At 37.2% G+C, this 15,643-nt stretch overlaps 1 protein-coding gene across 3 annotated transcripts in view; it reads left to right on the forward strand.

The window, feature by feature from the left end:
- The first annotated feature begins 1,948 nt into the window (after positions 1–1,948).
- The window catches only part of thbs2b (thrombospondin 2b), a 55,253-nt gene continuing 41,558 nt past the window's right edge, over positions 1,949–15,643 (forward strand). Inside the window, exons 1-4 of one of the 3 annotated variants that reach the window (XM_073918571.1) lie at positions 2,094–2,154; positions 8,503–8,566; positions 9,738–9,863; positions 11,453–11,569. The gene's annotated coding sequence lies outside the window, so the exon portion shown is untranslated. The other 2 variants (XM_073918572.1, XM_073918570.1) reach the window with 2 other exon arrangements.

A 15,643-nucleotide genomic window follows, 5' to 3' on the forward strand; every position in this document is an offset into this window, starting at 1 on the left:
ATATATATATACATGTATGTGTGTGTGTGTGTGTGTGTGTGTGTGTGTGTAACCCGTGCAGTTGTTGTAGTCATTGCTACATTTTAGATGTATGTGAATGTTAACACTGTACATAAAAATAATTTTCTCCCATTATCTGTTCATTTAAATGTTCTTGGAATGAAATTGGCATTGACGTAGATTTGCTTCAGAGACTGATACACCTCCGGAACGAATGTGGCTCTTGGCTATTTGTTTGAAAAATATTTTATTACAGCTAATAAAAGTTCTCCACTTTTTTTCCTTTCAGTCTTCGTTTATGATTAGTACCGCTGAACCTGAGCTGTGGTCAGTGGCCCAAACTCACCCTGCTATTACACACAACTGCAGAATGCCAATTAACCGACTCACCCTCACTTTCAATGAGGGCTTATTCTGAGGAGTTCTTCTTTAAACACAGTCATATGTTTATCTGTAAAGTGTATATTTAGAAAGTGAACTTTACACGGCAGAACTAAATCGCCTGCATGGTCTCGTGTGGTCAGAGTTATGAAGATCCTAAATTATCACAGACAATTTGCTTCTTTTATGGCTTTAACCCTTTGATTAAATGTGAAAGTTTTTTCTGATTGCTTTAAAATTCTAATGACCTTTGATCTCTAACAAGCTTTCAAGTGTTTTGACAGCTCTCTCAAATTTCCCCAAGGGCCGCACACTATAAATTGGCACCACAAGGCCGGGACTACCCACGTTGCATTACTCAGGAAATCTGATCTGAGAAGTCTAAAATCGTGATATTTCCTGTTACGCTCTGTTTGCCTGTTCCCATTTAAGGATGACTCGATGTTCAATATGAAAGTGTTGTTTTCTTCTGTCTGATTATTTCCAGATAGCCAACGTGACTGTGGGTAGATCAAGCAACTTCATGCGGACTAACGGAAGGAGATTGAGAAGACTGACAGAGAATTGTAGGATTGACTTCTTAAAAATATCTCCAAGCAATGGTTTTTGATGTGCAAATCATGTTTGATTGATTGTCTAACAATGCTTCACATGATAATTCGGTGATTTGAATTGCAAATGTTCTCCTGGAGCAGAATAAAAGTATGCAGGATGACTGTTTAGCATATGTCATGCAATGCGCATGCAGTCTGTCAGTCAGGGGATTTGTATTTCTGTGAATTCAACTCAGCCTCCAATTTAAGTTCAGCTGTAATAATTCTTCATTCGGCTCACTGAGAGTCTCTGTGGTCTCTGTTTTATTCATTACTGATACCGAGAGTTTGTCCCGAGCCAGAACTAGTATGCCAGCACCTTAACCATGCATGGTACGAGGATAATTGCAAACGCAGATTGTGGACTGATGTGATCCCCTTCAGAGTGTGGATGAGCCAAGCCAAATCAAACGCTTTGATATACCCAGAGTTGAAAGTCTTGAAGCATATGTAGGTCATTTTCTTTTGCTTTGGTAATATATTTGACTGTGGAAGCAAGTGCTCATGAGTTTTACGTCTTTTGTAATATCTATCAGTGTTCCTGTGTAATGTAACATAATCTTTTCCTTATACTACATTTATTTCATAGCCTACCATAGTTTTAAGATGTACATGCAACACAAGATATTCTGTTCTGAGCTGTTCATTACCTCCTCATTGTTTCAAGGTTCACTATCATTATGAAAATGAACCTTTTATTAACTGTAATTATAAAAAAGACATGGCATGTGTATATTGTTATATATTCACTAATATGTAAACAACAGAAACCTGTGTTTGTGCTTGCGTGTGTGCAGCAAAATAATATATTATCACAGTTTTATTTTTTGTCCAAATATTTCAGAACACAATTTTTTTTTAAAGATGTAGGCTATTTGTTTGTTTTAGTTAAAAAAAACAAGCCAAAATTACGAGAGTAATTATGCAAAATAGTGCGTTGAATTATATTTTACAGTGTGTGTGTGTGTTAGATTTGGACAGGTGTTCAGGCATAGTCTCCATCAACAGCGCCGCCATCTTTGAAACGGTGAAATGGGAACATTAGATGACACCACCAGCTGAAGCTGCTTCACAATGACATGACATTCATTTTGAAGAAGACGAGGATGACAGGTGGGCGTAATTAACGCCCCCCTCGATTTAGCGAGTTTGGAAAACACGGTCGAAGGTACATCTCGAGGTAGGCTAAGTTTGAGGCAACTATCACAAATTAACGTGAAAGAAAATAGGAAATATTGGACTGAAAACGTTATATATAGTGCAGCATATATTTTCATTTAGCACAGTTAGCGTAACATGCTTAATGGTTAGAAAATAAATTATATGAGCTATAAATGTAGTCCATCAAATATGTGTAAACAATGTTTTGTAATTACAAAGTATTTTGATCAGGGTTAATGGTGTGTGAGATATACAGTCTGTGTTTGTAAATGCACTTTCAACTTTATCAATTTTTTGTCTATTTTATACATTTGTAGATGCTCACGCATGTATAACACTAATTTATAACCTCCATTAACCCCTAACTGTGAAAATGCACAGTCCGAATACAAATATTTGTAAATTGTGAATGTTTTGTAAAAATAAAGATAAGAAAAGTAAAGATAAAAAAGGTTTATCCATGTTATAAAATAAATGAATTCATTTTATAATTATCCAAGTTTATATTGTAATGGGTTATGTTACAAAAAAGAATTTGATATAACAAAAAATGAGGCTCACATCATTTAGGCACTATTCCAAAAAACTAATTTACACTTACAGGTAGCTCAATAATGTTGTCCATATCTTTTATATTGACACATTTATTTAAACACAACAAAGTCCATCACAGTCTTCCATTAAAATAAAAAAAAAAGCAATAAAATTCTTAGGACTTTGACAATTACATTAACGTATGACTAGATCTACTGTTTGAACAAACTGCCAAACCAAGAAAGGTGAACTCCACGGAAGATTTCCACAGAGACTAGAGAGTTCCACAAGACACTGACAGGCTAATTTGAACTTATCTAGGGAACTCTTTTTGGATCAATTCTAGTTCAGTTGTCTTCATATTTCACAACACAATTGCTCTAGAGGAAAATCATTATTGCTCACTATTTCCATATCGGGGCTTTCAAAAGAGCTGTGTTGTGGAGAGTTTCCTGACCACAGATGTTCACAGCTACTGCTGCCCTGGATGGATATTCCGAAATATCTGAAATGGTCATTTGACAGGACAAAAGCAAACCGTGTGGACAGAACTGAGTAAGTAAAAGAAAGTGCTTTGGTGTGTTTACAGCCGCTGCAAATAAATCTCACCTCATTGTTTTTTCTCACATTAACCTATTAGCCTTATTAGCGCAATTCACTTCTTTTGTGGTGTCAGAGCTTGCAATGACAGATGGATGACCCTGTCTGTGATATGTTATCCCAGTGTCAACTCCAGGATGACGCTGTATTCAGCAGAGCCAAAATGGAAAACACCTGTGGTGATCCTGGTGATGCTTTGTCTGCTAGGAAAACGTCTCAACATCTGGTTTCATCTGAAGACTGCAGATGGTTCCTTGTCCTTTTCTCTCACAATCCAGTATCCTTCGTTTCTTTGCCCTCCCTTTTTCTTCATTCAAATATCATATGGAAAATTTATCTTCTCCCCAAAGTCCAGAAGAAAAAAACCCTACTCGTCTGGATTCTTCCACAGCGGCAGCGGTGATTGATAGAGATGTAGCTGTTTTTATCTTATAAAGTTGGACAAAACAAATAGCTATAAATCTTCCTGTGTGCAAACAGGGAGACAGTGGCCCGGGAGAAAGCAGGGAAGATCGCAAAGAGAATTTTATGGCAGCAACAACGTTAATGACAGCTCTGGATGATTCCAGAGGCCCAGCAGAATCAGACTCAAAGTGCTGATGCCAGTAAATGGTGATTTCATTCATCTCCCTTAACAGATTGATTTCTCTTTAAGTAAAAGCCGTAATTCCAGTCTGGCATACCAGAAGGCTTACATATTGATATAGCGCATTTAACACATGTTTGGGTCATCATAAGATTGTTTTATTTATTTACTTCTCCTTCAGATTCAAGCAAATGAGCGTCCAGTCTAAACACGGTCTGCAGTTTATTTGGTTTGTACCATCTTAAATGTTTCAGAACAGTGTGTGAGTGATTACGTGCATGTGTGTTCCTCTGGCAAGTAGCATCTGAAGCCGGCTAAAGAGAAATGAATTTATTTCTGTCTGGAAAACATGACGCATCGCTCTCACTTCCACAGGTGCAGAACAGGATGGGGACATCTTGTATTTTTCCTCCAGCTTCCTAATATTCAAATCATCCAGTCGTCGGGATTTATCCTTCCCTTGAGAGAACACAATTGAGACACAACAAACCAGGTTTAGCTTGTCTGTCAACATTTTTCACCAAAATACGATGGTACTCAACCCAGAAGATGAAATTGATCTGTTGCTGGCAGGTGGAATTTTATTTATTTATTTTTTGATGAAATATGACCTGAAGATGATGTTATTAATGTACCATTTCAAGTTTTTGGCACTTCTCTTTGACAACTAATCAGATTATGATTGAAGAAAAGCAAGGTAGACTTTAAAGGGAATGTTGGAACTTTCCAAGGCTGCTCCTGGAACTCTCTGCTTCCACTGAGGGCTTTGATTTTAATGATATCTCAAGGCCTGTCGTCTCCTGTGTTGTTTGGATGGAGATGAACACAGTCTTTTGAGATGACCTCACAGGTTCAGAATAAGTAGCAGTCCTGTGCGATGATTCGACCCATAGGTCCTGAAGAACGGAAAAGACCTCTAATGGTTTTTTATTTATTGTGTTAAGCTCCCACACTCAAAGACCAACACTAGAAAGATAACATTTCCTATTGTTTATATCTGACAGTAATGTCTTGCAGATGTGTATTCCATTCAGTTGTGTGTTTTAAAACATTGTGTAAAGTTAGTGAGTGCTGTATGCATTCTGACTTTTTTTGTCACTTCATTAATTCATCAGGGTCTAAACTGGCTAAATAATCACTTTTCCAGTGATTGCTGGGAGCAAATAAGCCTGCTACACAGGTATATAACTCCTGAAAAACGGTAATGGATAACGTAAATGCTATTCTTTCATTCAATTTCCTTCAGTTAAGTCTCATTTCAGAAATTGTCACAGCGGAATGAATTGCCAACTATTTCTGCATGTTTTACACAACGGATACCCTTCCAGGGTCATTCATACACACACAAACACACACACACACTAAGCGAAGTTTATCTTTAAACTAATTTTGTGAGAAGCACGAAATTCTCCTTTTCCCAATTCATGATGCTGCGGTCACACTAGAGTTTGTGCGTGCGAAATTCTGTAGTACGGCACTACAAAAAGGGGCAGGATTAAACAAGATAATTAGACATTAAAAAAAGTTTGATTGGTCCATATTTAAAATATCTGTCCAAAATGGTCATGTTTTGATCTTCGAATGGTCTCATGCCATCATGTTCGCCAACACAGGGAACTGCTAAAACTTGTCAGCCAACGTTTCTGTGTGGAATTGACACATTCTCACATGGGTTTTCCCCGGGTCCCTCGGTTTTCTTCCACCGCCCAAAAACTTGCAACTTAAGTTAATTGACATCCAAATGGGCACCAAATATGAGCTACTATTAAGTAACTATACCTTAAGAGCAATCATTATCTGTTCATTAGCTACTACGGTAGGGAAGTTTCGAGATCTACCTAAGCTCAAACTCCTCTCTCGCTCTGCAACGGAAGGAAGCCCTGGGCTTGAGGATCTTATGAGCTCAAGGCTCTCTCCCCGGACAGCATGCCAAACACACTTTATAATCAATCATCAGCTAAGTGTGAACTTTTGAAGGCAATTTAGTTTATTCAATTCACTTACATCGCATGTCTTTGGACTGAGGAGGAAACCAGAGCACTCGGAGGAACCCACGCAAATATGTGGAGAACATGCTAACTCCACACAGAAATGCCAGCTGGGACTCAAACCAGTGACCCTCTTGCTTTGAGACGACAGTGCTAACCACTGAGCTACCGTGCTGCCCAAACATAACTTTTATTATTATTATTATTATTATTTTAAATTGTTATTATTTAAATATGCTTTTATTGAGAGTATGGCTGATTAGGATGTTGGTCATTTGGATGATCTGGAACTTCAATGTGCTATATATTTCAAGGTACAAAATGATAAATAAAAAAACTGAAGAATGGATGAGTAAACTCTAATGGATATAGATATTTACATTCTGCATTTAAAAATCTTATTTCAAAGCAGGTATATTAACTTTTGTCCTGTACATGTTCACAAACTGAAATGATAAATATGAAGTCTATATGTAATTGAAGAGCAGGATTATTTTCTTTCTAATGAGAGCTGGAAAAAATAAAAGGGATAAAAATGAAGTTTATTGTCAATAAGAACAAGATCATTGGATATGTTGAAATAAACAATAAGAGACAGATAACACTTCGTGCTACATGGAATCAAGTTTTCATCCCAAAAGGAATCAAAAACGAGGCAAGTGGGGCAGAAGAAATAAGTTGTTTTTCCTGAGTCACCAATGCCTGAGTTTTGCTGTCTTGTTTCCTCTCCTGTACTGGACAAAGTGATTTTCAAGAGGGGGTTGGACTCCCAGCATGTTAAAGTAATCATATTCTGCTGGTGGACCTCACCACAGCCTTGGGAGTTTTCTCCAGGGCTTTTCCTGAGTCACTGGATCTGGGGCAAAGTTGCAGCCGCTCGACAAGCATCTCCATCGTGCCTCTTAAACCTGTCCGCCTGTCAGACAGCTGGAAAAAAATCCATCCTCGTGTCCTGTTGGAGAGTGTTCTGTACTTAAAACTGCATGATGAGAGACTATCCTCCTTTAAACAACTCAAAGCTTGTATCATTTTTGAGCTCATTGAGTTTTGTTTAATATGAAGAAACATTCTTGAAAATGATACTTTTTTCAGTAGCTAAAAGACTGGAAGAGGGAATTTAATTGAACTTTGCTCTTAAATACCTTGCAAAAATGTTGATGATTTGGCCCCTGAGAGCTGGAGAATTTGTGATCATAAAGGGACTGCCTGCAGTGTGCGAACGTGCCGACATGGCTGTCGTCCCCCGTTGGTGTGGAAGCTCAATTTAAAAGCAAGCCAAGCTAAATAAATGTTTATCCAGCATAAACCCTTTCTAGAATCCAAACAGATGTCAGTGCCAGCTCCTGCAGCATTATCAGCTACTTAGGATTGTTTTACACTGAATGATTCCCTTTTTTTAAATGTAATTTAGAAGACATTTTAAAACAATAATAATTATTTCTCTTTTTATTATTCAGATTACCATTTTCATCATAGAATTGCCATTTGAAGTGATAGTTCTAACTGAAACAAAATTTTACCATTTAGAAACCAGTGTTTTCACACCTACATCCATTTCTTTTTTCTGTCAAATAGAAAACAGGATATTTTGAAAATTGTTGTAAATTGGTAACCATTGACCTCCTATCTTGGCATATAGGCCATTTTCCTATATGTAAATATATGTACATATACAGTAATATAGAAAAACGGCGAATTTTGTATATGTCACATATATTAAAAACCTTCATATATTATCATATATGTGAATATATATATAGTGCTTATATATATATATATATATATATATATATATATATATATATATATATATATATATATATATATATATATATATATATAATACCTGGTTGCTTTTGATATGCATTTTTCCTCCTTCAACAGTATGGCCTGCATGAAAAGAACCTAGATGGGCATACATCCTAATATAGGTTCTTTTCATGAAGGCCACACTGTTGAAGGGGGAAAAATGCATATCAAAGGCAACCGGGTTCCAATATTCTTCAAAATTTTCCATTTGTGTTCAACAAAAATAAAAAATGTATTCATTTTATTGCATTTAAAAAGTAAATTCATGAAATGCACAAACAAAAAAGGTACTATTAGGTAAAAAGTAGAACAAATCTCAAAATGAAAACCTGCTTTTTACTGTTGTGATGCTTAAAATCACATAAATGTATAGCATATACATTAGATTTTCAGGTGTTGTACAGTTTGGTAATGGATGAGTCCTATTTCATTCAATGATTAATCACAAAATCAACTATTACAAGTGGATGATGTAAGGTTTTGGGAGAAATGTGTTCAGGTCAGAGTCCCTGATTTAGTGTTTGATTACTAGAGCAACAAAATTGATTGACCATTCAAGATGATGTTGAAAAGATGTGGAACTGGAGCCAGGGTAACAAATGAGATGATTAAAAAGTCAAAGCACATCAAACTGATTGGAAAATGGAAATGTTTTTATAAAGCTGCAGCAACGTTTCTTTGCCAGGTCTTCCTTTTGAACAAACATCTGGATGATTACATAAAAGGAGACTGATAACAAACAGACAATGGCTAACAGTAAATCGCAAAGTATCTTGTCCAGATCGTAACATGCAACACTCTTTTTTCCATTTTTTTCCTCCAATTTTCCTTTTTTTTTTTTTTTTTACAGGTGTGCACCATTCCAGGATTCTCCTCTTGGACATTTACAGCATCAGAGATAAAAGGAAAAGCTGGTAGGTCGTACATTTTTCATTCTTTATGCCTCAGACCTACATTGTCTAAAAATCTCTGTAAGAGCGGTAAGAACTAGACTTGCAGATTAAGACTTGGCTTTGCCGCTCTTATATACAAGTTTTTCATCCATTGCACCATTTATTATGTGCGTTAGTTTTAACCACATGTGCACTTTGACCCAAAGAGTGAACTTTCATACAAGTATAGACTCCATCGGATGCTGGCGAAGTCTCGTTGTTGATATTTGGACCTTTCATCGTAGGCAAATGAGCCTGTGACCTTCAGGGACCTGCTTATTTGTAAATACGCAAGCTTAAAGTATTTCTAAGCTTGTAAATCTGTTAGTAACAATTTGTTCATGCTAATAGTACCCAAATGGCTCTAGATTGCTGAACATTTGATAAGTCTGGCACTTCGTTTTTCTATTAATCACTTCATAAATTTAGACGTTTTGGGCTTATGAATTACAAAAACAGCCAACTTTGAGAAGAAGTAATGAAGAGCAAATTCTTGCAACTTTAGAAGCCGTTTCAGCTGGCTTCGATGGGATCCTGAACTGCAAAAGTATTGATGGTTTTATGTCGGCTCTAAAACACAGTCCGCAAGACAGAACAGAAGGTCCCAGCCATGTTCCAATTAGGAATGCAAAGAAGACGGTCTAGACACAAGGCATCCTGGAGAAGTCTGAAAAGCCGTTTTTCATTATCTTGACAGACGCATCCCATGGGCTGCATCACCTCCATAAGACACAACTGTCCACACATGTTCTGCAGGTTTCTGAATGTGTGATGCTCACAGAATTCACCACAGTTCGTTTATTAGATGGACTGAGTAGTGTTGGGTTGCTTACAGCACTGTTTTAGTAGCATAGAATATTAGAATGGTGGTCTATATTGAGCATATAGACTTGCTACCCGCTTTATTAAGTACAACTGCTCGTTAATGCAATTGTTTAATCAGCCAACCACATGACAGCAACTCAGTGCATTTAAGCATGTAGACATGGCCAAGATGATCTATTGCAGTTCAAACTGAGCATTAGAATGAGGAAGAAAGGGGATTTAAGTGACTTTGAACAAGGAATGGTTGTTAGTGCCAGACAGGCTGGTCAGAGTATTTCAGAAACTGCTGATCTACTGGGATTTTCATGCACAACCTTCTTCTTTACAGAGAATGGCCAGAAAAGGGGAAAATATCCAGTGAGCAGCAGTTCTGTGGGCACAAATGCCTTGTTGATTCCAGAGGAGGAGAATGGGCAGACTGGTTCAAGCTGATAGAAAGGCAACAGTAACTGAAGTAACCAGTCTGTTAAAAATTGGGCAGCAGAATTTTAGAAAAACATTGGTCTGATGAGTATTGATTTCTGCTGTGACATTGGGATGGCAAGATCAGAATTTGGCATCAACAACATGAAAGCATGGATCCATCCAATAGAGCACCTTTGGGATGTGGTGGAATGAGAGATTCACATCATGGATGTGCAGCCAACAAATCTGCAGCAACTGCATTGTATATTATCAAAGATGCAATTTACACAAAAACAATACAATAACATTTTTCTCTAAACTACTCAAATTAAGTCAAAATATCACCGCGATGCATACACTGTGTTACCAAAGAGGAGCCGGGGTAACAACAGAGTTGAGGATCTGCTTACAGTTTTATAAATAAGAGCAATCAGACAGGTAATGGTCAAAAGGTACAAACAGGAGCAAACATGAAATCCAGAAGGTCAACACAGACGGCAGACAATATAAACAAGGGAACAAAGCAAGGGTCAAACACTAAACAAGGAGAACACTTTGCAATGTTACAGGTAGAAACCAACAACAAGACCTAAGTATGTGGGAATGTGAGCAGTGTCTGTGTAGTAAGTCTTTGATCGGCATGTGTTTGTAATCATTAATGATCCGGAACAGGTGTGTGTGTGAGGTGCATGATGGTATTTGTAGTTCATAAAGGGACAGAATTGAAGCATGGGTCGCTGGTGATAGTGACTTTTGGGATTTTTTTCACACATTTTATGTACTTACTTAAAACGCTTAATGTAGATATTGGGAAACATTTTGGCCTTAGTGCAAATAGAAGAATTGCTCTGTCACAAAATAAATGTAACAACTTACAATGAATGTTATAGTGTAAACTCAACCTAATTTGAATTAGCTTTCAGCTACCAAAACCATTTCAGCCTCATTTAACACATTATATTTAAATCCATTCCACAGAGCCCAGCAGATTTTCCGCTCAATTTGCAGCCTTTTGTTTGGTTTAACGAGATTGACTTGTTGGAGAAACCCTAACCTTATGATATTCCATTAGATAATAAGATTCCTGGTAGTGATTTAGTCTCGTCTCTCAGTGTAGCGTTCATAGCTTTCTGGCTAAGTGTGCTAAAGGGGCACATTTGTGGAACAAACCGTGGAGCTGGGCCTCTGATTTCCTTTATTTGTGGTAGAGCCCTGGAGGGAGAGCTGTCACTCAAAATATGCAGAGACTTGGGTATCACCACAGGAAGCTGGTGCTGATTATGTGCAATGGAGACTGATCTCATGTTTGGCCTGAGCAGACATATACTTAAGGTAGAGGCCAGAGCAAAAGGCCTCTAAAAAGTGATGGAATATTAAAGCTCCATTGCTTGTGTCTATTTATCTACCCCTTGAGCTATATGTTTAGAACTAATGCTATCAATCATTCGATGCACGTTTAAATGTATGATCTGTTGTACCAATAACCTCTGACAGGAGGATTAAGAGCATATTGAAAATCATTTCTCTCTTGGTCTACTCAGCCGTTTTCCACTCTGAACGTGCCTATATGGTGGCTAGTCATTTGGGTGCGTCAGGCTGTGAAAGTCATGACTCACCATCTCCAGTGCTTCTCCACAGGAATGTTCCTCTACCTCTCTGTGAGGCTGAATTCACATCTGGATTTGGAGATGGAGCTTGATTCAACTGCATCTCAGTGCGGGAACTCTTTTCTGTGTGATCAGCTGTTAAAACCTGGTAAACCAAATTTTCACCTGTTTTTTCCCCGTTTGACAGTTTTAAAGACCTCAAGAAATGGAGTGTTAACGTGGCACAGCCATTATTAAGTGGATGTTTGCTTTTTCCTTTCTCATCACGGTCACACATGGAAGCCTCTTAAATAATTGACACTGTTTTCTAAAAGTCTTACAGTATGAACATGCCAATTAATTAGGAAAAAGATGAGGGTTATACAGATTGCTATATTTTTGTGGAACACAACAGTGTTGTATGAGTTTCTTTCTTCCATTGAAATCAAAGAAGTTGTTTTGTAAATTGTCAGCAACTGAAAAGTTGATGGGCATCACAGTGGAGCAGTGAGCAGCATGATCGCCTCACAGCAAGATGATTGCTGGTTTGAGCCTCGGCTGGCTCAGTTAGTATTTCTCTGTGGAGTTTGCATGTTCTTCCCGTGTTCGTGTGGGTTTCCTCCTGCTGTTCCGGTTTCCCCCACAAGTCTAAAGACATACGGTACAAGTGAATTGGGTAAGCTAAATTGTCCGTAGTGTATGTGTGTATGGATGTTTCCCAGTGATGGGTTGCAGCTGGAAGGGCATCCACTGGGTAAAACATATGCTCCTAGCTGGAAGTTTATTCCGCTGTGGTGACCCCAGATTAATAAGGGACTATGCCTTAAAGAAAATGAATGAATGAAAAGTTGATGGTCACCGTTGACTTCAATACTAGAATAGTAGAAGGGATGCATCAAATATTTGGCTGCTGGAAATTATTGGCCAAAAATGGAATTTTTAGACTTCATCCTAAAGATCCTTTGGGGGCTTAAGCCCCTGATGTATTGTCAAAAGCCCGTAATCTTTTGGAATGTGTTGCTCTTAATAAAAAAATGGGTTGTATAGCAATTATTTTGTTATCTATGTACTTGAAATTACCACATATATCACGCGAATTCCACTTAAAGTAGCGTTTGTGTCGGGTAATTAAATAGTCCGCAGTTCAGCAGTACCTGTTTCTACCGGCAGGTGGGAGTGGCACTGTTGTCGCATGGTGTTAAAAAACATCAGTTATCATTCATTCATTATTTTGAGGAGATGAAGCTGATGAGGCAATAATACAACTGTTTCGCGAAACTGAATAGTTCTAACTACTAATGAAGCTTAATACTTGTTTTCACAGTATAAAATGTATGTAGTTTTGGTGAATTAAAATAACTGTAATCAATAAAATGTGCATCATATCAATGTAAATACATGCAAATTAGTCAGAAAAATGTAAATTGTACTAGCTTTCTAGGAATGAAATAGATATATAGACATTTTAAACCAGATATGATATAGCCACATCTGTTTATATAATAGTTAAATTACAGTAAGTTCATGCATCTAGCTTATTATTGTATAGCTATATTCTACTGTAACATGCTTTGTCAATTAGCATCGAATTATGAACCGACTTTCTTATAAGAATACTTAAGATGGCTGGAAGAACACATATAAACCATTTATTGCTGCAGTCGTGTAAATGATCAGTTAAAGCCTTTTTATCTTTAATTAGATCTTATTTTCATTCAACCACAGCAATAGCTGGATGCCTTCATCCATATAAGGGATTTCTTAAAATATTCTACTTATTTTGTGAGGCATATATGGAATTTTTACTCAAGTAAGATACTGGGTAAATGCTCTTACAACGTTTTTGTTTCTGTTTAGACATATTTCATTTATAAGAGGGACCCATTTCATGTACGAGAAAAGAAATTCCATAGCTTTAAACTCTTAAAATGATCCATGGGTGAATTCTTGGGTCTGGGTTAGTAAAAGGAAAGTTGTTGAGTATTGTATCGTTTATGAAAAAAAATTCAGTTTTATTTCATCTGAATTAAATCAGTCATTTGACGTCAGATCAAGTGTGTGTGGAGGGATCAAAGGTTTGGCTGAAGGTCGTCAGGTTCAAATTCCTCCATGAGGACTTTGACAAATGAAACCCTGGGATAAAGCAATGACTTCTACTGACCCCATTTACCATCAGAAATCTGATCTTATCACGAAGAAATGTCTGGCTACATTTTTGACATTGAAAAAAAATTGTCTGACTTCATCAGTAGTTGATTTGAAGTGAGTCACTACACGCACACGCAATACACCTTGTGTATTACTGAGCAGGGCGATAACTTTAAATGAAACAAATAAATACAGACACCCATTACAGACACTTCAAAACTCAGACACAAGTCTGGTAAACAGCCAGGGGCAAGTGAACCACTGAACCACTTTTGAGAAACTATTTTAGGAGCCCAAGGGTAAGGCCAGGAATGCATGCACACGGTTAGGAGGTAAAATAAGCAAAACAAGGGGTAACACAATGTACCCGTTCGCCTGTCAGTCTCACTGCTGTTCTGAGTACCTTTGAAAAGTGCGACTGCCTCTCCTGCTGTTTATCCATTTCCTCTGCTGTCTCAGTTGTTATGCGGTTCAAAAGTCTAAGACCAGATAAACAAAATTCCTAATTCCTATTGTAATAAACAGCCAGAATTCACAATTATGGTCTTATTTAGGTCATTAATCATAAAAGCAAATTGTAACATTGATTGTGATGGTTTTTTTTTTTTTGGTAAAAAAAAAAAAAGATTTCGTAAATCTTTTTTTAAAGTCTAGTTTTTCTCAAATTGTGATGCTCAACCTAACAGTCTACTTATAACCTAATGAAAATTAGTTGAAATGTATCTTTAATTTAACAAATGGACCATCAAAATAAAGTGTGACCTCATTTTTTTTCTCATAGAATCTTTTGGGGGCTGAAAAGGCTCCAATGATGGTTTAAGGTTCTTTGTTAAACCATTAATGCCAATAAGTGCATATTAAAGCCAAGGTTGGTTGATGTCGACCAATTTGGCATCGTACGATGTCTAATGTGAAACATTGTGATGGACGATGGCATTGTCGTCATTGTCAGCTGTGAATTTATTATTTATGAATGATTAAATAGTTCATAACGAATGAATTATTTGTAGTCTGCTTAAACTACCTGACCCGCATGGTCTTTGTTTTACCCATAATCAAATCATAAATAAATAAACTTACACACAAATAACCACCGGTCACACTTTACAATAAGGTTCATTAGTTAATGTTACTTAATGCATTTACTAACATGAACAAACAATGAACAATATATTTACTACAGTATTTGTTCATGTTAGTTAACGTTAGTTAAATACAGTTCTCACGGTGCAATAACTAATGTTAACAAGCATGAGTTTGGATGTTAATAATGCATTAGTAAATGTTCAATTATGATTAATAAATGCTGTACAAGTGTTGTTCATGATTAGTTCATGTTAGTAAATGCATTAATGAACCTTATTGTAAAGTGTTACCTGACCACCTGTCAATCACTTTGACTGTTTTTCAATTCCAAGAACGCAGAGAATGGACTTGCGTTCTTGTGGAGAGCGGTCTTGCCAGGTGTCCTCGGAAGAACGAACTCAGGAGACATTATAAACATTATAAAAACATTATAAATATACTCTGCACAATATAAATAAAACAAATTTTAATACGAATTTCATCAAACAAACACCCTTAATGTGTTTATTCCTTCATTAAGATATTCATGTTAATGTTTACTTTCACCGCTTCATTTAGGGAAACTCCTGAGGTAAATAAATAATATCTCTGAACTTAAATAATAAATCTAAATAAAATGCTGCGCTTTCCACCTCCAGTCGCAATGACTTCTGGGACTTCCAGAGCGAGCTCGCTGCTGAAGTCTGCATCGGTGCGTCCTCGATATCAAGAACACATCCGGGAAGTTTCACGCGTCCTCCGTACTTGCGGTCTTGAGTATTGGAACTGAACTTAGGCAGCTGATGATGACTTTGCATGAGAACATGAGGACGCAAGACCGCTGAAGAACGCATATTGAGAAACAGCCTTTTTCTGTGGGACTCTGGCATGAATAGGCAGAGTGATCTGTGTCGTTATAATGGTGTCGACAAACTTGATTGGTAAAAAAGGTGCACAACCAAAAGAGAACCAACCAACAGTATCATGGGTTTCCAAGCAAAAGATGGAAGCAGTGTACTGACACTGTGAC

This window comes from Danio rerio, chromosome 12 (assembly GCF_049306965.1).
Source record: "Danio rerio strain Tuebingen ecotype United States chromosome 12, GRCz12tu, whole genome shotgun sequence".
Taxonomy (NCBI): Eukaryota; Metazoa; Chordata; class Actinopteri; order Cypriniformes; family Danionidae; genus Danio; species Danio rerio.